Source organism: Sarcophilus harrisii, chromosome 2 (genome assembly GCF_902635505.1).
Source record: "Sarcophilus harrisii chromosome 2, mSarHar1.11, whole genome shotgun sequence".
Taxonomy (NCBI): Eukaryota; Metazoa; Chordata; class Mammalia; order Dasyuromorphia; family Dasyuridae; genus Sarcophilus; species Sarcophilus harrisii.
This window is the reverse complement of record NC_045427.1, coordinates 9,668,870-9,688,408: the sequence shown is the minus strand read 5'-3', so window position 1 is coordinate 9,688,408 and position 19,539 is coordinate 9,668,870. Positions and strand designations below refer to the sequence as shown.

The 19,539-nt window shown below is 36.7% G+C and overlaps 1 long non-coding RNA gene across 1 annotated transcript in view; it reads left to right on the top strand.

Moving 5' to 3' along the window:
- The window catches only part of LOC116421226, a 77,319-nt gene extending 63,853 nt beyond the window's left edge, over positions 1 to 13,466 (top strand). The window contains exons 2-3 of the long non-coding RNA XR_004231522.1: positions 5,870 to 5,954; positions 13,055 to 13,466. This is a non-coding gene — a long non-coding RNA (uncharacterized LOC116421226). The remainder of the gene's footprint in view (positions 1 to 5,869; positions 5,955 to 13,054) is intronic.
- Positions 13,467 to 19,539: the final 6,073 nt, after the last annotated feature.

Below are 19,539 nucleotides of genomic sequence, written 5' to 3'. Positions count from 1 at the left end.
TTCCTAAAACACCCCCAGTGGTATGATGGGGAGAAAACATTGATTACCTCAGTGCAAATCCCAACTCTGATACTTATTGCCAATGTGACCATGGGAAAACCTCATCTTTTCTCTGTATTTTGAACTCCTCATCTGTAAAATAAGGAGTTTAGACTAGATGATCTCTAAGGATCTTTTCAGCTCTAAATCTATTATCCTTGAGTTACAGGCAGTTGATAAGTGAAAGAAATGGCTTCAAATTCAGGATCTTTGACTCCTAGTCCTTTCATTCTAGCATCCGGCTAAAAATTTATCAAAACGAACTTAGCGCAATGCCTGACACATAATGCTGGTTGATTATTTGTCTGACCTTGTCAACTCTATAAAAATATATGTGACAAAAGTAGACTAGTTCATAGATGATTATCTATTCAGCCCCTTAATCTATTAAAATATCTATTGTTATTTATTGAATTTGTATTAAAAATAAATAAAATGTTAGAGGATAGAGAATATATTTGTAATTTCTCTGATTTAATAAACTCTCCACCAAAGTAGGTTCATAACTTCAATATGAATTGCAAACTTTTTAGAAATTGTTATTTTGTTTTTAATTCACGGGATAAAAACAAGTATTTTCATAACATGGTATAACTTTTAAAAAGATGATTACACGTGAAACTACAAATAGATTGTGTACAATCTATCCCCTTTTGAATATATAATAATATTATCATGTAAATTTATTTTTTTCCTTTTTTTTTTTTTACTTTACAGTCTTAGATAGTCAACACAAAGTTTGTAATGGCTTACAAAGCCACCCAGCCAGGATTTGTTGATCTCAGGTCAGAATTGAATGCAAATCTTCCTGATTATGAAGAGAGTTTTTGTTTTTTAATGAACCCACTGCACTCACTGTATTTTAAGAGTATCGATTTTATAGAACTTCAGAATATAAATAATTCTATAATTAATAAATTATTTAAATTATTTTAATTTTTATTATTTTTTTAAAATTTGGTTTACTTAATTAAATTAAATTAATAAATATTAATAAATAAATATATTCTATTCAAGGAGGGGTTGTATTTGAGGTAGCCTTTACTTGTACATTTTGCTTGTTTGTTTTTACTTTAAATATTCTTTTTGCTTAAATTTATTGAGTTAGAGACTTTTGACCAAGTGTTAAACAAAACCTCTTGGGCCGAGTCCAGAGTTGAAACCTTAGGCAAAGCTATATGGACTCACTAGGGTCTGGAATTAAAGCTTATGAAGGGAGTATGAAATGAGATGCTACCCAGGACCCAGCATTGGGTCTCAGGATGGAATGAATATTAAAGTGAGAATGAAAGCAAGTCCCAACACCAGAAAGGCACAAAGTATCAGGAGTGTGACTCACAAAGAAACTTCTATTTTGCTTTACCCAGTTCAAGTTAATTTCTTTTTAATTTTGTTTTCTTCTATTAGCAGCCAAGATCTAGAGAACGGCAGATGGCCAAAGACACACTCCCAGCCGTTTCCCATCTGTTTTGGAATGTCTTGTAGAGTACACGCTTTTTTGTCTTCAAATAGTATAACTCACTGTCGAAGGAATTTGCACAGTTTAGAAACACGACGGGAAAATACACGGGTATTATCCTCTTATGCCATTATTCACCTAGAGAAAGAGAAAATTAACCATTTTGAGGATGGTTTTCTATCTAGTTTGAGAAGGCCTCTTGTGCACCAAGCAAAATGCATCTTCAAATGAAAAAGAATTATTTAATGTTAATGGTATTGCATATAATAGAAAGGAAAAATAATTAAAATTCTAAAAAACAATGCAGTTGTATCATCTGATATTAATCAGTTCATTAATATCAATTGATATTAATCAATAATTAACATTGTAGAAAGTGGAAAGCTCTACTTGCCCGCTGCCCAGGCAGCCAGAATTTGGAGTCAGATGATCTTGGACTGAACCTAAGCTCTGCCACTACTTATCTGGGATCCTGGTGGTCCAAGAAGAACAACTTTGTTTGGAATTGGAGGGTTTCTGCTCTGTCACTTCCTAATAGCACAAGTCTGAGGCAGATCATTTTTTTACTCCAGGTCTCTAATTCTTCCTCTGCAATTTGAACTAGCTGACTCTAAGAATATTCCCAGCCCAGAATCACTGAAGAACCACAAAGTTATAAATGACTTCCATAGTCATTTAGTGCCAACGATGCCTGAGAAAAATTATGTCCACTAACAACTCCGATAAATGGTCATCTCCCTTCTGAGTAACTGAATTCTCCCACTCACTACCATATCACACCTCAGTACCATGATTGTAATCTATTGTCCCAAGTCCTTATCTTCAGATTCCCAGAATTAAAAAAAGGAAAGGAATAAGTGGCCTTCAAATTCAATCCATAATCAAGAAGAATCCCTACCTAAAAATGGGCTATCCAGCATCTACTTAAAGACTGCCAAGGAGGTGGAACTCACTTTCTCCCAAAGAAACTCATTCCATTTTGAGACAGCCCTATTGCTAGACAACTTTTGCTTATATTAAAATTAAATTTACAAATCCCCATCATGACTTAAGTCTCCAGATCTTAACAGGGGGAAAGGTTATCCTTTCTAGTTATAGTTCTTCAAATATTAGATGGTTATCATACATATATGAGAACTCCCTGAGTTCTTTTCTTCATACTAAACATTCCCAGGACCTTCAATGAATCTTCATACGCCATGGACTCAAGGATCTTACTCCTTTGGGCATTCTCCATTTTTACCAATATCCCTTTGAAATGTGATAACCAAACCATGTTTAACACTTTAGAAGCAATCTGGCAATGGCATAGGCCAGTGAGACTCTCAGTTCCCTCTTCCTAAAAGTGAGTGCCTTGATTAATGCCATCTGATGCTGTTACTTTCATTGCTTTCTGCATCACACCATTTAGTCATAGTAATATCAGACTAGTGAAATTCTCAGGATAATGATTTAGCATTTAGCCAGTTTTTAAAACTTTGAAAAAGTTAATAAATATTCTTACTTCACAACAATTTTAGGGGCCAGATGCTATTATTCCCATTTAACAGATAGAGAAACTGAGTTATATAGTCATTAAGTCACTTTCTCAAGATCACAAAGCTAATGAGTTCTGAGGTTGAATTTTAATTTGGGTCTTCATGAGTCCAAGGCAAGAGCTCAATCTACTTTAGATTTCCTTTTAAAGTTCTTCAAGCATGGTTTACCAGTTGTCAAGAAACTGCACTGGGAATTAGAATTCAAATTCAAGTATAAACTGGAGTCTATGATGCCTAAGGTATATTTCTACTCTAGAACTCTTGATTCTAATCATGAGTCATTTATTTGTGTCTTTACATTCCTAGAATGTATAGAAGAGTGCCTTGCATACAATAGGTGCCTAAGCAATGCTTATAGAATAGAATTGTTCTCAAGAGAAATGGACTCAAAGGTGTCACCAAGATCAGGAAAGAGATGAGCTTCTCGATCCAGCAAACTCAAAGCCAACATAGAGTCAATAAAAGCACAGAAAATATTAAATAAAGATGGGTAGGCCTCCTATGAACTAGCAGGCTCATCTTCAGAGCCTTTGTGGGAGGAATACATGAAAAAACATGATCCAGAGTGAGAAAGTGAGAACAGAATAATATTTACACTAAGAGTGAGCCCTCATTAGAGTGAGAATATGGAGCCATTGAAACATTAACATAGCAGCTTGGGTCTGACTGGCCATTTCAGCTCCCTACGTGAACACTCCTTTCAGAGATGCAGGTTTTCAATTTATCTCCAACTTGAAGTCTTAAATATTGGCCCCCAAAAAAGAGTTGAATAACCCTCCTTTCCTTCAATGTGATATTAAAGAAATTGACAAGAATTAAGCACTATCTACTAATCAACTAGTGAAAAGAGTAAGCAGCAGAGAGAGATCTGTCTCCTCACCACAGGCTTCCCAGATCCCATCTGGATGCTAATGGAAATTTGCCAGACACTTCCTAAGCATTTAGTGAAGGCTTTTTTGTTTCTTTATAAATTCATTTCATTCACTCCCTTGTGCCAAGCACTGTGCTAGGTGCTGGACTATGAATTATATATGCTCCCCTATGCTGTTTCTATATTGGTTAATTTTGCTGAACTTTTTTTTTTAAGTATGAGTCTATGGTTCATTAAAGGAGGTAAGGGATAGATTAAGAAATGAATGTAGTAAAAAAGCAACAACAACGGACAAATTTTAAAATATATATAGTTTTAGATGCTGGAGAAACCAAGAAATTAAGTCATTTGTTCAAGGACACATAGTTTACATGTGTTGTGCTACGGGAAATGAACCTAGGCTAACTGCAAAGTCAGCCCTTTTACCCCTATGCAACTATGTTGAATTATGCATTATGTCAAATTAAAATGGGTAATAATAGAAATAATTGTTGTTGTCCATGTATTTCAATTATGTCCAACTCAGATATTGGAATGGTTTTCTATTTCCTTTTCTAGTCCATTTTACAGATGTAAAAGCTGAGGAAATAGGATTAAGTGACTTGACCAGGGCCACACAGCTAGGGTCTAAGGTTAAATTTGAAGATTAGTCTTCCTGACTCCAAGAGTGACACTCTATCCATTGTACCACCCTATCCATGTGCCACCTAACTGCCTCAAGTAAAATAAGACCTAACATTTAATAGTTATATGTTTTTTTTAAACACACTAGATTATTTTAGCTGTTGAGAAACTTGTTCTATACTTGTACCTGTCAGAAGAAAAAACACTGCCATATTCAATTGTCCTAGGAAAGTCCTCCCAGGATGCCATTCCCCTTTCCATTAAAGCTACAGATTAAGGTTAAACCAACTTTATAAGAGTAAAGTTGGATTTCTTCTGCTTGCATATAACTGGAACTAAGAGGTTCTAAATTTTACCGTAGGAAGATTTCAGAAAGCTTCATAAATGCAGGAAAACATACACAACGTCTATTTTTAATTCCATTTTTCCATGACAATTTTATGAACAGCTGCTGAGTTCAAAGAAAGTGCATTTACTAATTCATACCATCTATATGCAAAGTCATGAAAAATCGCAGACTTGATGAGCTACAGCTAGTTTCAACAGAAGCCAAACATTTGTACGTACAGGCCATTGCCCCATAGTACAGTGGAGGGAGAATCTGATTTGAAGTCAGAGATTCTGCTCCCTGTGTGGCCCTGGGTAAGTCTTTTCAGCTAGTTAGATCTCAACTTCCTCATCAGTAAAATGAAGGTATAAGATTCAGTTCAATTCAAAGTCACTGTTCCCATGATTACCTAGTTTCTGAACTCAAAGTTGCTTTTTAAAATGATTCCCGTGCACATGAATTCTGGTAGAATCAGTGGTTTTCAACCAGGCATAAAGTCAGATGTCATTTCAAAGCAGTGGACAGAGCTCAGGGAATTCATGTACAATTGGGCCATGAAGAAAACAAGGAAGAAAAAGACACCCAAAATAAATATTATGGAAAGAACCTTAGTTCAGACATAAAGAGACTTGGATTCCAGTCCCACATCTTCCAGTAAAGAGCTATGTGACTTTAGAGCACCTCAGTTTCTTCCTTGGGAAAATGAAGAGATTGAACTAGTGCACTGGTGTCAAACTCAAATAGAAAGGGGGCATAAAGATTCCTGAAGACTGTATATTTCCTTAGAAAAGCATATGTTAACATTATGTTCTGTTGTATTTTTATTTAGTTTGCTAAATACTTCCCCATTATATCTTGATCTATTTCATAGTATACTAAGGCCACTTTAGGCTGTAGCACTTTTGAACTAGACCATTTCAAAGACTTCTCCAATTATATCTCATGATTCCAAAACTTCTCGGCTCATGATAAGTACTTGACAAATGTTTCATTGTACTAATTAAATTCAGGTTCATGGCCATCTTTTGATATCGAAGCTGATGGGGACCAACTATGAACAAACCGATTCTACATGCCAGAAAAAACAGAAACAAGGTAGATATGTGGAGGGGTCACTATTACTTTCTTCTCTTGCCAGCTGATAGATCACCTCACTTTAAATTTTCCCAATAGGGGTTGCTAGGTGGCACTGTGGATAAAACCTGAGTTCAAATCTGCTCTGACACTTCCTAGCTGTGTGGCCTTGGGCAAGTCACTTAACCCCAATTGACTTAGAAAAAAAAAAATTCTCAATAAAAGTAGTTTCACAGTGACCTCAATATATTTATAACCCGATCTTTTGATTTCTCTATTTCTATCAAGGACACCCAGGTTCATAACTTCAGTCATACTCAATTCTTCATTCTCCTTTACCCCCAAATCCAATCCAATCCAAGTCTTATCCATTCTATTTTATATCTTTATATGTGTCCCCTTCTCTTCCCTCATTCCACTCTGGTACATGCTCTCATCACCTGTCCCTAAATGACTGGTATAGCCTCCTAATCATTCTCTCTAGATTCAAACTGTCCCCACTCCAACCTATATTTCACACAGTTGGCAAATTATTCCTAAAGTACAAATCATTCTCCTCCTCTAGAAGTTTAATGGCTCCTTATAAATGACTCTATTTACTCATAAACTCTTTCATGATATGATTCTTATCTATATTTACAGTCATTACCCATTCCTACTCCTTGGATTAAATTCCACCCTTGATATTACTTAGTGAGCTTGAGCCGGTCATTGTGTCTTCATGGACTTCAATTTACTCCTCTCTTAGATGAGCTCTCAGATAATCACATATCTAAATCTATGAGTTGGAGCAAGTCACTTAACCTCAGTTTCCTCATCTATAAATTAAGGAAATTGGACCAGATGGCTTCCAAAGTCTCTTCAAGCTCTAATAGAGTTCCTGATGTGAATCCAGAATTCCTGATGTGAATCCGGAATTCCTGATGTGAATCCAGAATTCCTGATGTGAATACGGAATTCCTGATGTGAATACGGAATTCCTGACATCCTAGCATAATAGCTTCTCCTATGTACATGGCATTCATTCTGCATGAAGTATTTCCTGATCCTCCCAAGTACTAGTCCCTCCCTCCCAAACTACTTTGTATTTAATAACTTCATATATCTTTGTATATTGAATGCTCTGGATAAGTTCAATTATCTTGGCAGTATCCTTCCCAGGGATGTCCATATTGATGATGAGATTGCCACACACATTGCCAGAGCTAGCTCAGTGATTGGGAGGCTCTGAAGGAAAATGTGGGAGAGGAGAAGCATTCGAGTGGGCATAAAAGTGAAGGTTTACAGAGCCATTGTACTGACCTTATTGGTATATGCCTGTGAAACCTGCACATATACCAGAGTCATACCAGGAAATTGAATCACTTCCATTTGAATTGTCCTAAGAAAATTCTGAAGATCACCTTGGTGGGGAAGGGAAGGGAAGACACCAGGCCCTGAGGTCCTTTCTCAAAGTCAACTGTCAATCATTCCAACTCTACAGCAGAAAGCACAACTCTGTTGGACTGGCCCCATTGTTCAGATGTCAAATGTACACTTGTCTAAAATATTATTTTATGAAGAACTCATACAAGGCAAAGGGCCACAAGGCGGTCAGAAAAAGTGGTACAAGGATACTCTCAAGGTATCTCTTAAGAATTTTAGAATCAATTGTATGGAAGACACTGGCACAGGACTGCCCAACATGGCATGCCCTCATCAGAGAAGGTGCTATGTTCTAAGAGTAAAGCAGAATTGAATTACCCCAAAGGAAATGTTAAATATACAAAACTGGAGAAGCTACCCCAACATGACAATGACAATAGTCATAGAAACTGTTTGTGTCTGCCCTATGACAGAGCATCCCAAGCTCATATTGATATGGTCAACCACAGTGGGACCCACTGTAAGTCTATTCTAACATAGTGATGTCATTTTGATCCTCTTAGAAAATGGACAGCAAACCTAACCCTAATATCTGTATTTATTCCTATTATTTGTGCTAAATATATTTATATTATATATATATATATATATATGTGTGTGTGTGTGTGTGCATATATATATATATATATATATTTATTCTTGTTTTCTCCCCCATTATAACCTCCTTGAAAGAAAGGTTGGGTTTATTCTTTGTATTTGCATCCCGAGGACCTAGCACAAAGCCTGGCACATAGTGGGCACTTACTAAATAGTTGTTGTTTGAGTGATATAAGATTTGAAACAGCATTTGCACACATCAAATTTCTACCTCACAACTGTGAGGAAATGTGTTGTAGAGGCTAGAATATTTGACTTGGAGTTGAAAAGCACTGGATTCAAATGTTACCAGATATATGCTGGCTGAGTGAGAAAGAAAAAAATTGTCTAACTTCTCCAGGTCTTGGTTTCTCCAACTGCAAAATAGAGACAAGAAAATCTGTCACACAGGATTACAAATGAGATCATACATGTCGAGTACTTCACAAACCTTAAAACTATTTTTGCATCCATTCCTAATCAAAACACTGAAAAACAATGGAATAATGGACCTTTCAATAAAATAATAAGTAATGCCTATCTAAAACCAAGAGCAAGATTACTTGTAATAGGAAAAGGCAGAAGTTTTTATAATATTAGGGATGAAGCAATGATGTCCCTTATTCCCACTATGCTAGCTATAACAATAAGACAAGAAAAAGAAATTGAAGGAATAAAGATAAGCAACAAGGAAACAAAACTATCACTCTTTGCAGATGACATAATAATATACTTAGAAAACCCTAAAGAATCAACTTTAAAATTAGTTGAAACAAGAAACAACTTCAGAAAAATTGCAGTATTTAAAATAAATCCACATAAATTACCAACATTTCTATATACTACCAACAAAACCCAGCAGCAAGAGAGATAAAGAGAAATTCTATTTGGAATAACTGCAGACGATATTAAATATTTGGGAATCAGCCTGCCAAGACAAACTTAGGGATTATATGAACCAAGTACAAAATACTTTTCATACAAAGACAAATCTAAGCAATTGAGAAATTCTAATTACTCATGAATAGGTATCATTATAATAAAAATGACAATTCTCCCTAAGTTAATTGCCATCCCAATCAAGGCAACCAATAAATTATAAATCTAGAAAAAATAACAAAATTCATCTGGTGGAACAAAAAATCAAGAATATCAAGGGAATCAGTGATGTAAATGTGAAGAATGATGGCCTAGGAATTCCAGATTTCAAACTATATTACAAAAGGGTAACCACAAATTACTGTTGGCTAAGAATAGAGTAATGGATCAGTGGAACAGATTTGGTATACAATATACAGTCATAAATGACCATAGTAATCTTGTCATTGTTAAACCTAACGATCCAAGGTTTTGAGGTCAACTCAATATTTGACAAAAATTTCTGGGAAAACTGGAAAGCAGTTTGGCCTAAACTAGTCATATACCAGCATTTCATACCACATATCAAAACTAAAGTCACAAAAGATAAATTATTTAGATAGAAAGGTGATACCTTTAGTACATCAGAGGAGCATAGGAAAAATGTACCTTTCAGATCTGTAGATAAGGGAAGAGTTTATGACCAAACAAAAAATAACAGAAGATTGTGGGAAGTAAAATAGAGAAATCTTGATTGCATGAAATTTAAGAAGGATTAAAAAGCTTTTGCAAAACAAAAGTAATGTAGCCAAAATTAAAAGGAAAACAAAAAAATTGTAGGGAGGGATTTTAAGAGTAATTTTCTCAAATAAAAACTTCATTTCTCAAATATGTAAGGAACTAAGCCAAATTTGTAAATAATAATAAAAGTAACAGTTATTCCCCGCATATCAAGTAGTCAAAAACTATGAAGAAACAATTTTCAGAAGAACTCAAAACTATCCATAGTCACATAAAAAAATGCTCTAATCACTATTTAGAAATGCAAATTAAAACACCTCTGAGATACCACCTCACATCTATTGAATTGGCTAACAAGTCAGAAAAGGAAAATAACAAATGCTGGAGTGGATATGGGAAAATTGGAACATTAAAGCACTATTAGTGGAGTTAGATAGGGATTCTCAAAGCATCATACATATATGTAAAAGTGGGGGTCACCTGGACTTTTCCGACATAGATCCTTTTGTAAAAAAAACCACAAACTTATTTGGGCTTCCAATATTTAACCACCTTATAACAAAATGCTCCTAAACACAAATAATAAGAGAAATGCAAATCAAAACAATCTTGGAGTTCCACTTCAGACTGTAAACTGTCAAATATGACAAAAACACCAATCATCAGCGTTGGAGGAGTTGTGGGAACATAGATATGTTAATACACTATTAGAAAAGCTATGAATTAGTACAACCACTTTGGAAAGCAATTTGGAGTTATACAAAAAAAAATGAGTAAAATATCCATACTTTCACCCAGAGATCCCATTACTAGGTTTATGCCCTCAAAGAAGCCATTGATAAGAATGTCATCATATACACCAAAATATTTATGACAGTACTTTTTGTGATAGTTAAAAATTGGAAACAAAGCAGATACCCATTAACTGGAGAATGACTATACAAATCCTTGTACATGACTGTAATTGAATATTACTGTGCTATAAAAAAAATGATTTCTGAGATGAATGCAGAGCAACATAGAAAGATTTATGTGAACTGATACAGAGTAAAGAAGAGCCAATAAAATAATATATATAGTACCTACAACCGTATAAACAATAGGAATAACAACACAAATCCAAAGTGAACATTGCAACATTATAAAGAACGAGCATAGTTCTTAAAAGAAAAAGTACTTCCCATCCATCTCTTTTGCAGAAGTAAGAGGTTTACAAATATTACACATTGCCCATTTTTGCAGATTTGTAAAAAGTGTATTGCTGAAGATTTCCCCCCTTTTATTTTTCTTTCTTTTTTGTCTTTATTTTTAAAATATCATTTGTTATGTAGAATTACTCTCTGGGAGGGAGAAACTATGATGACATAAAAAGAAAGATCAATAGAAACTTATGTGACCCTTTCTACTTTGACCCCCACTACCTAAAAAGCCAGATATGCCTTAGTTTATCCTTCCCCCAGGGTTTTCTTTTGCCTCTAAGAATGATTGGCAGTGTCTAAATTCTCTTCAGATGACTCCTGTCCTCAGCAATGATGTTCTCCCAAATATGGAATGGGGGCCTTGTCCAGCAGTTCTAGTTAACTACTTCCAGAAGTAGACTAGCTTTTGTATAAAAATATGTTGGCTATATATTGGACTAGCTTTTATAAGGGAATGTTTATTTTCGAAGATATAATCACAAATATGCAAATTCTTTCCTCAATATATGGGATACATGATTCTTTCCTTATTGCTCCTCATATCTCCTCATACTCTGAGGAGGGAAAGGTTTGTAGCTCAGGTCAACTCCAATATGGTACAGATCCCGTTCCAAGAAAAAATATCATTTGGACCTAAGTCCCAGGCACATAGCTTCTCCCAGCTTCCATGCCAGGCTGACTGGCTACACAATCCACCAGCAATCCCAGCTTCAAAGTCACTTGGCTCAAGTTCCCAAGGTCAGTGAGGATCATCATGGGTGCCTTAACTGAAGAGAACTAATGACACAGAACAGAAACAGAAACACCCCATGCCCATTTCTTATAACCAGAGGAAAAGCAGAAGCAGAGGGAGGAAATCCTTCTTTCATGAATTCAGTTCGTGACACTTAAATGGCAAGGGGCATGGGAAAAAGCTCCAGTCAGAGAAAGACATCAGCATTAAGAGAGTGATCATCTTATTCCAACTGATTTTAAGGATGGAACATGTTTTAATTTCAATGCCAATCAAAGAAGGCTGGGAATTCACCCAGTCACAAGATAGGGGGTTCAGAATATGGCCTTCTTAGGAAATCTGGACTTGCCCAAGCAAGATCCCCAAGGCACCTCTCTGTTAGATGATCTAATCACGCTTCATAGGCTCATAACACTTATTTTTTTAAAAAAGCTCATTACCAACAACGCTGCAGGGTGATGGGGTTCATTGGGTTTTTTGGTTTGGACCACAGCAACTCTTGAAAAACCCATTATCTCTCTATTCAAAAATGTTTAATGACTCCCCATTGCCTCTAGAATAAAAATACAGGGTCCTCAGCCTGGAATTTAAAACATTTCACCATGCTCCTTCTTATACACTTTACATGCCATCCAAAGCAGCCTATTTCCTCTTCTTTATATACAATGTTCAATGCCTCCATGCTTTTGCCAGGCTGACCTCCATGCCAGGAATATACTCTATCCTCAAATCATTCCTCGATTATCTAGCTTTCTTTAAGAGTCAGCTTAAGCCTCATCTCACACACAAGGCCTTTCCCAATCTTGCCAAAGAGCTGGTATCCAAATTCTCAAATTTATTTTGTACATATTTTATGATGACTTTTGGGGGGCAGCCATTTATGCTTCCCAGTAGGACAGTTTCCTTTACAGGTGCTATTTTCCATCATGTGTTTGTATCCAAAAAAGCATTTATTAAACATTTGGCATGCACCAGGTATACAGTAGAAGTTTAATAAATGTTTGTTGAATGAATCAATGAATATACAAAGTTACAATCGATAGAAAGCAAAATCCCTGAGAGTAGAGGCAGTTTCACTTTACAATGTCTGGCAAATAATACTAAACAAATAATTGTTGATCAAGTAAGATAACATACGCATATGCATGATTTGCATATATGGGTCTGTTATTTTGTAAACATTTTTTTCATTACTCAGGAGCTGCTCCACAGGGATCTTTCTATTAAAATCACATTGCACACATACAATGACAATTACAACTCACTTAAGTGAACTTGTTACCTTAATATTCTCCCTTCATTACCTCAAAATTAAATATAAAAGGAGGGAGAGGAGGGAGAAGAAGGAGAAGAGAGAGAGAAAGGAGAGAGGGAGGGAGGAAGGGAGGAAGAGAGGGAGGGAAGAAGGGAAGAAGGGAGAGAGAGAGGGAGAAAGAAAAAGAAGGGAGGGAGGAAAAGAGAGAGGGAGGGAGAGAAAGAGGAAGGAGAGAAAGAGGGAAGGAGGATGGAGGGGAGGAGAGGAAAGGAGTGTGAAAAGAAATAAGAAAGGAAGACTATTTAATACCATTTTAATCCTTTTCACTGTACAGATCTCTGACCCCAAAACCCAATTAAACAAGAAATGAGCATGACTTCAGGGTGGCCTTCCTCAGTGGAACTCCATTCATCAGCACTTTAAACTTGCCAAGATCCGTGACACTTCTCCAGTGAGAAACATATATAACTGACATTCTGTCAAGGCAATGAAGAAGGGACATTGAAACTGACATCCTGCTGCCACCATTTACACATCTCAATATCTAAAAGGTGGACTCCCTTAATGGTAATGAAACTCATTTTACCACCTTGCCCTCGAGAGAACAAGTCATTCTGCATATACCTTCACCATTAACAGCGAGGATATTCAGAAACTATTTATAAGGAAAAAGATAAGGAACAGAGAAAGGTGTGTTTTAATATACAGTACCAAACGTGAAAATAAAACTCCCAGATATAACAGGATCAGGGTATAATAGTATTTGTAGCAGTTGATTTTATAGTTAAGATTGCAATTCAGTTTCATATTCCTGTTGTCATTTGCTCATAAAAAACTTGCTGAAAGTTCCTCCACATTAAAACTTTCCACCATGTATCTCTTAGGCTAGATGAATGAGGCTGTCCATTTCAAGAAAGCACTTTGCAGTTGCATCTCTAAAGGAAAACAGTTTTCCTTCTCTTTTACTTATAGTACAATTCACACCTTCAAAAGCATTTAGGGTTAGGGTTAGACGCAAGTTAGAGTTAGAGTCAGGAGTCGGGAGGCATTTAGTTAGGGTTAGGGCTAGTCGGTGTATAAGTTATAAAACTCATGTAAGATGAATCTTCTATTGCAAACAGAAATGAATAAGGTGAATCTTCTTGACATTGAAAAGAATAAAATTAAAACAAACAACAAAACTAAAGGTGCCATGAACTTATAGCCACCTGGCTGCCAGCGAAAGAGAATCCTTTAGTGCTGCTTCCCGTTCAGAAGTTCATAACAATCCTCTTCACTCAAAAACTGATCAGAAAAGAGTGAAATGGAAAAAGAGGCCATGGGATACTTCATATGTGAACTCAATTTCAGCTCTAGAGCCAATTAGAAAATGCATCATCACATAATCTCTGATCTCCACTCACTCATGGTCAAAAAACTCACTGATGCTCCAAGTGTTGGATTGGTAGCGGGCAGGGAATACTGAATCTGCTCTCAAATCTGGACTCACATTAGTTAGTCCCCTATTATGTAAGTAAATTGGGCTGTTTGGTCTGAAGAAGAGAAAAATTTTAAAAAACAGAAAAAAATATATATTTTTTAAATATTTGAAGTATTTTTATCATGGTAATAACAGCAGCAATGTGGTGTTATAGTCCATAGAGCTCTGGACCTTTGAGTCCTTAAGATTCAGATTCTTGAGTTCAAATCTGGCTTCAGACATTCGGCTCATTGGATAATCCTACTCAAGTCACTGAACCCTGTTTGCCTCAGTTTCCTCATCTGTCAATGAGCTAGAAAAGGAAGTGACAAACCACTCCAGAATCTCTGCCAAGAAAACCAAAATGAGTTCTTAAAGAGTTGGACGTGAATGACAACAACCAAATGAGAGGAAAATAATAGCAGCACTCACATAGTGCTTTAAAGGTCCCAAAGTATTTTGCAGATATTATCTCATTTGATATGACTAGGGAGAGAGTTACACTTATTATCCTTATTTCACAGATAAGGAAGCTGAGAGTGAGAAAAATCTCAGAGGGTAACACTTGCTAGTAAGTGTCTGAGGCAGGATTTGAACTCAGATCTTTCTAACTCCAAATATAGCACCGAACACTGCCACTTACTACTTGTTTCTTATAATGCAGAAAAGCAAATATTTCTGTTTGGCCCCAAAAGGCAAAACTGGTAGCAATCATGGAACATTGGAAAGAAGTCAATTCAGATTTGCCATTTAAAAAAAAAAACTTTCCAACAATTAGTGCTGTCCAAAACTGAAATGGATGAGCTAGCAAGATACTTTACTCGTCTGGCCAGAGGTACTAAAGGAAAAGCTGAAAGACTATTGGTTGGACCTGATTTTGGGGTTCTTTCCAACTCTGTCTGTAATTTTGAGTGATGACTTACATAGAAAGTAAATAAAGGGAGTTTAAAGTGCCAATCTGGCCATAATAAGACAGATTTTCTTCATTCCATATGAGTACTTCATTCTCAGTGTGATCAATGAACTGAAAATAATATTTGCCTATAGATCATTAGATTTAAGTTTAATTCTTAATTAACACTATTACCTTGTATTTTCATAGCTCCTTGATGCAAAATATTTTGACATATATTATTTCACATTACTCTCAAAGCTATTTTAAAGCTTGAAGTAGGCTTTGTTCTTCAAGAGGTTTATATATTCTTTTTTATATATAAAATAATCATTCTTATAAGTTAGGAAAGGGAAATACTATTTTATCCATTTTCCTGATAGGAAAACTAGGGGCAATAAATTAATTAATGTTAATCTAAATTAATAGGATCTAAGAATTGGAGGGTAACAGAATTCATCTAGTGAAATCTGTACTTGGATATGAATCTTCTCTTCAAAATCTCCAAATGATCAAAGACCCTTCCACCAAGCAACCGAATTTGGAGTTGGAAGGGAATTCGGCTGCCATTTTGTTCAACCTGTACCAAAAAGGAATGCCATTATAAAACACTGGATAAGTGCTTGCCCATTCTCTACTTGAAGACCTCCCAGGAAAAGGAATCGCTCTAAGACAAACCATCCTTATTTCAGGACAGCTCTAATTAATAAGGTTTAAAAAAAAACTTACTTCAAGGTTACATCTTATAACTCTCAATCTTTCCTTAGAGTTCAGATCTGTGGAGCCCAGAAGAACAAGTCTAATTACATTTCTATGTGATAGCTGGTTTCAAGTATTTGAAGGCCTATCATAGAGTGTTGTGATACAGGAGCCACCTGCTGGTGGCTGCTGGAGATCTAACTCAGACCTATAGAATGGAGCTCTTCATGTGAGAGGATGATGATGATACAAGGAGACCATGAGGCAGTTGTGTCGTCTGACCTCTTCACTGAGAGGCAGTTATGTTGTCTGACCTCCCTTCTCTTCCCTCTGCCTCCAATTTATTTCATTTCCATTCCACAAGCAGCACTTGGGTCAGTAAAGGCTGCTTTGCAACTCCTTCAGATGTTATGATTCATAGCTGTGGAGTCTCTCGGAGATGACCTGCCCCTTCACCTAGGCATGGCCCTTAACAATATAGCCCCTGAATTTTCTCTTCTCAGCAAAATGTCCCCAGTCCCTTCCAGTCATTTTATTGACATTTAGAAGGAAAGTCCCAAATATGAAAGTTTGGTAGCATGAGGATATTGAAGTATAGGGATCCCTTGCATTTCTGAGAGTATGTCTTTGGTCCTGAGTAGTCAATAAAACTATCCTTAAGATTATATTCACCATAAGCCCTATTGGTTGCTTCTCATGCCAATGAGCCTTCCATGTAGGGGGATTTTCTGTTTTCTTTTGTAGCACTTTAGGGAAAGAACAATCACTGTTCATTTTTTGTTGTTCAGGTAACACAGGCCCTGGGCTTATAGGTTTAAATAATCTCAATTTTCATTTATATATATTTATAACTTTTTAATTATAACAATCCTATTGGGGAGACAGCAACAGCTGAACCACTAGTGGGTGCTGCAAACCACTCTCCTCTTTTGGGAACTTGGATGCTGGGTGATCTCACACTCACCATCAACCAGCTCTCCGTGGTTGTCAGAAAAAGTTTAACCTTTTACCCATTCTAGAATCATATATTTAAATGAAGAAACCTTTAAATTCATACAACTTAACTCCTTCCTTGGTGCATGAGGAAATGGCAGTTCTGAGCGCTTAGAGGACATACATCCTGATTTCAAGCCTGGTACTCTATCTACTGCCCCACTCAGATACCCCATATATGCTTATTAAACTTAGCTCTTGATTCCCTGCATCTGACAAACTCCTGACTCCCAACTCTAACCCTAACCCTCCCAACTCTATCTCCTTCTTCCCTAAACTTGCCGTATTTCAAGGAACCCTAACCATTGGTGCTTGGCAAAGGGAGTCACTCCTTCCAGAAAAAAAGCAGAGCATTCATAAATACTGCATAATAATGCATAAATACTGAAGTATTTATCTATGGCATAGGAAGGAGAGAGAGACAGAAACAGAGATACACAGAGAGAGGGAGATAGACAGACAGAGAGAAAGGTTAAAACATGTACCACGGGATTTGGAGCCCATCCCATATACATATCCTAGCAGCAGTCCTTCCAAACAGTACATGTCAACCCAAGCCAAGTTCTAGGAAATGCATGATTCAGCTTATTCAATGTCCGCAGGTGCTCCTCTTAATGCAAACCAAAGGGTTCAGGTAATCCAGTATAGTTCCCAATGTTCAGTTCATCTTGTGCTTACTGATTAGAAAGGCTCAGTTAACTTGGACTCATTGCAGAGCAGTAAAAATAGACTCACTGACCAGTCTGGGCAAGAAACAGTGCCATTATTCCAATATCTGATCCACACACAAAGGCATTCTAAGGCAGCTCTTTTCTAAAGATACTGCTTTCACTTCTGGTTGTCCTTCCCCCCTTTCTCCCTATCTATGTCTCTCAGCCTCGTTTCTCTATGTCTCTGTGTGTCTCTCTGTCACTGTCTGTGTTTTTCTCTTTCTCTGTGTCTCTCTGTCCTTGTGTCTCTTTGTATCTTTTTATCTCTCTGTCTCTGTCTCTCTCTGTGTATCTCTGTCTCTAAGTGTTTGTTTCTCTGTGTCTCAGTCTCTGTCTCTCTTTTTCTGGATATGTGTCTTGGTATCTGTCTCTCTACATATCTCTGTTTTTGTCACTGTCTCTGTCTCTGTCTCTCTATTTCTGTCTCTCTGTCTTTCTTTGTCTCCCTTTGAGTCTCTATCTTTGTGTGTTTCCATCTATCTCTCTGTCCCTATCTCTGTCTCTATGTGTTTGTCTCTCTCTGTTTCTCTCTCCCTGTATCTCTCCACCTTTCTGTCTGTCTCTCTTTCTGCCTTTGTCTCTCTCTATTTCTTTGTCTCTGTTTTTCTCTATTTTTGTTTCTGTCTCTGTCTCTCTCTCACTTGCTCTCTGCCTGTCTCTGTGTCTATGTGTGTCTCACTCTCTGTCTCTCTCTGTTTCTGTCTCTGTCTTTATCTTTGTTTCTGTCTCTATCTCTCTCTCACTTGTTCTCTCTTTCTCACTCTCTCACTCTCTCTCTCTCTCTCTCTCTCTCACTCTGTCTCTGTTTCTCTCTGTGTTCCTGTGTCTCTGTCTCTCCCCCTCCCTCTTGTTCCCTTCTTCTCCCCTTTCTTCCCTCCCTGCCTCCCTCTTCCCCCCCTCCCCGTCTTATCTTCCTGCATCTAAAGCTTTCCTACTTTGTAGGGGAATGCTTCCAAAAGATTTCATTTCCATGTCAAAAAGGAAGAAGTTTAAGCACAATGACTAGACTAAGATCATGTAGCGAGTAAGTTTCTGAGTTCAAATCTGAATAACTTATTCTACCATATAATCTCCTACAAGTCACTTCAGCCTAACTTATTGAACCATCCCATTTCCACAGATTTTTTTTTTTTTTGCATTTTTCATCAGCGTTTGGGCAGGAAGCCTTTATCAGAGCAGCCAAAAAGTTATCTCTTTCTCCATAGTACAAATCCAGTTATTGTTTATAGATTATAGGCTCACCCAGACCTTTCTGTAATTGAACAACATTATTGAAATACTGGCTGAAATAACTTTCTGAAATATGGGATGTGGTCATTCATCAAAGAAACCACTGGAATTGTAGATATTGAGACTTTGAGACCTCCGGGAAGAACAGGACAATTTCGAGGCGAGATCAATTTTGTGGCTCTCTGCCATCCAGACACCTTGTTTCAAAAATTATATTGTTTCTCTCCTTCTAACAGACTAGATATTGCACATCTTGTCAGTCAGCAAAGCGAGACAGAGAATACGTATGGATTTGTTTCCTGAGAGGAGAAACCATGAAGCAAAAATGACTTTTAAAAATCTGTCGACCAAACAGTTTTCGCTTCTTCATCAAACAGTAAACAAAAATAAAAGAAATACTCATGATACCATCAATGTGTGCTGAATCGGGAGACAAAGCATCTGAGTTCAAATCCCAGGTTGGATAATTGCTGCTTTGTTACCTAAAGCAGGGCACCTTGCCTCCTTGACCTCAGTTTCTTCATCTGTGGGACCTTAGGATTGTGGATTTAAAGCTAGAAGGAGGCTCTGAAGCCTTCTAACACAATTTCTCTATCATACACGTGGGAAAATTAAAATTTAGGGAAGGTAATTGCTCAAAGTCACGTGGTTGATAAATATCAGGCACTGTGTTGTAAGTCATGTTCAAAAACATCAAAGCTATTTTCTTTCTCTAAGTACACTTCATACCCCAATACTGGCATTTTCAATACATTCACAAATAATTGGAACAAACATGTATAGAGATTCAAGGTTTGCAATCTATTATGTATATTTAATTTCATTCTTACAGCCAC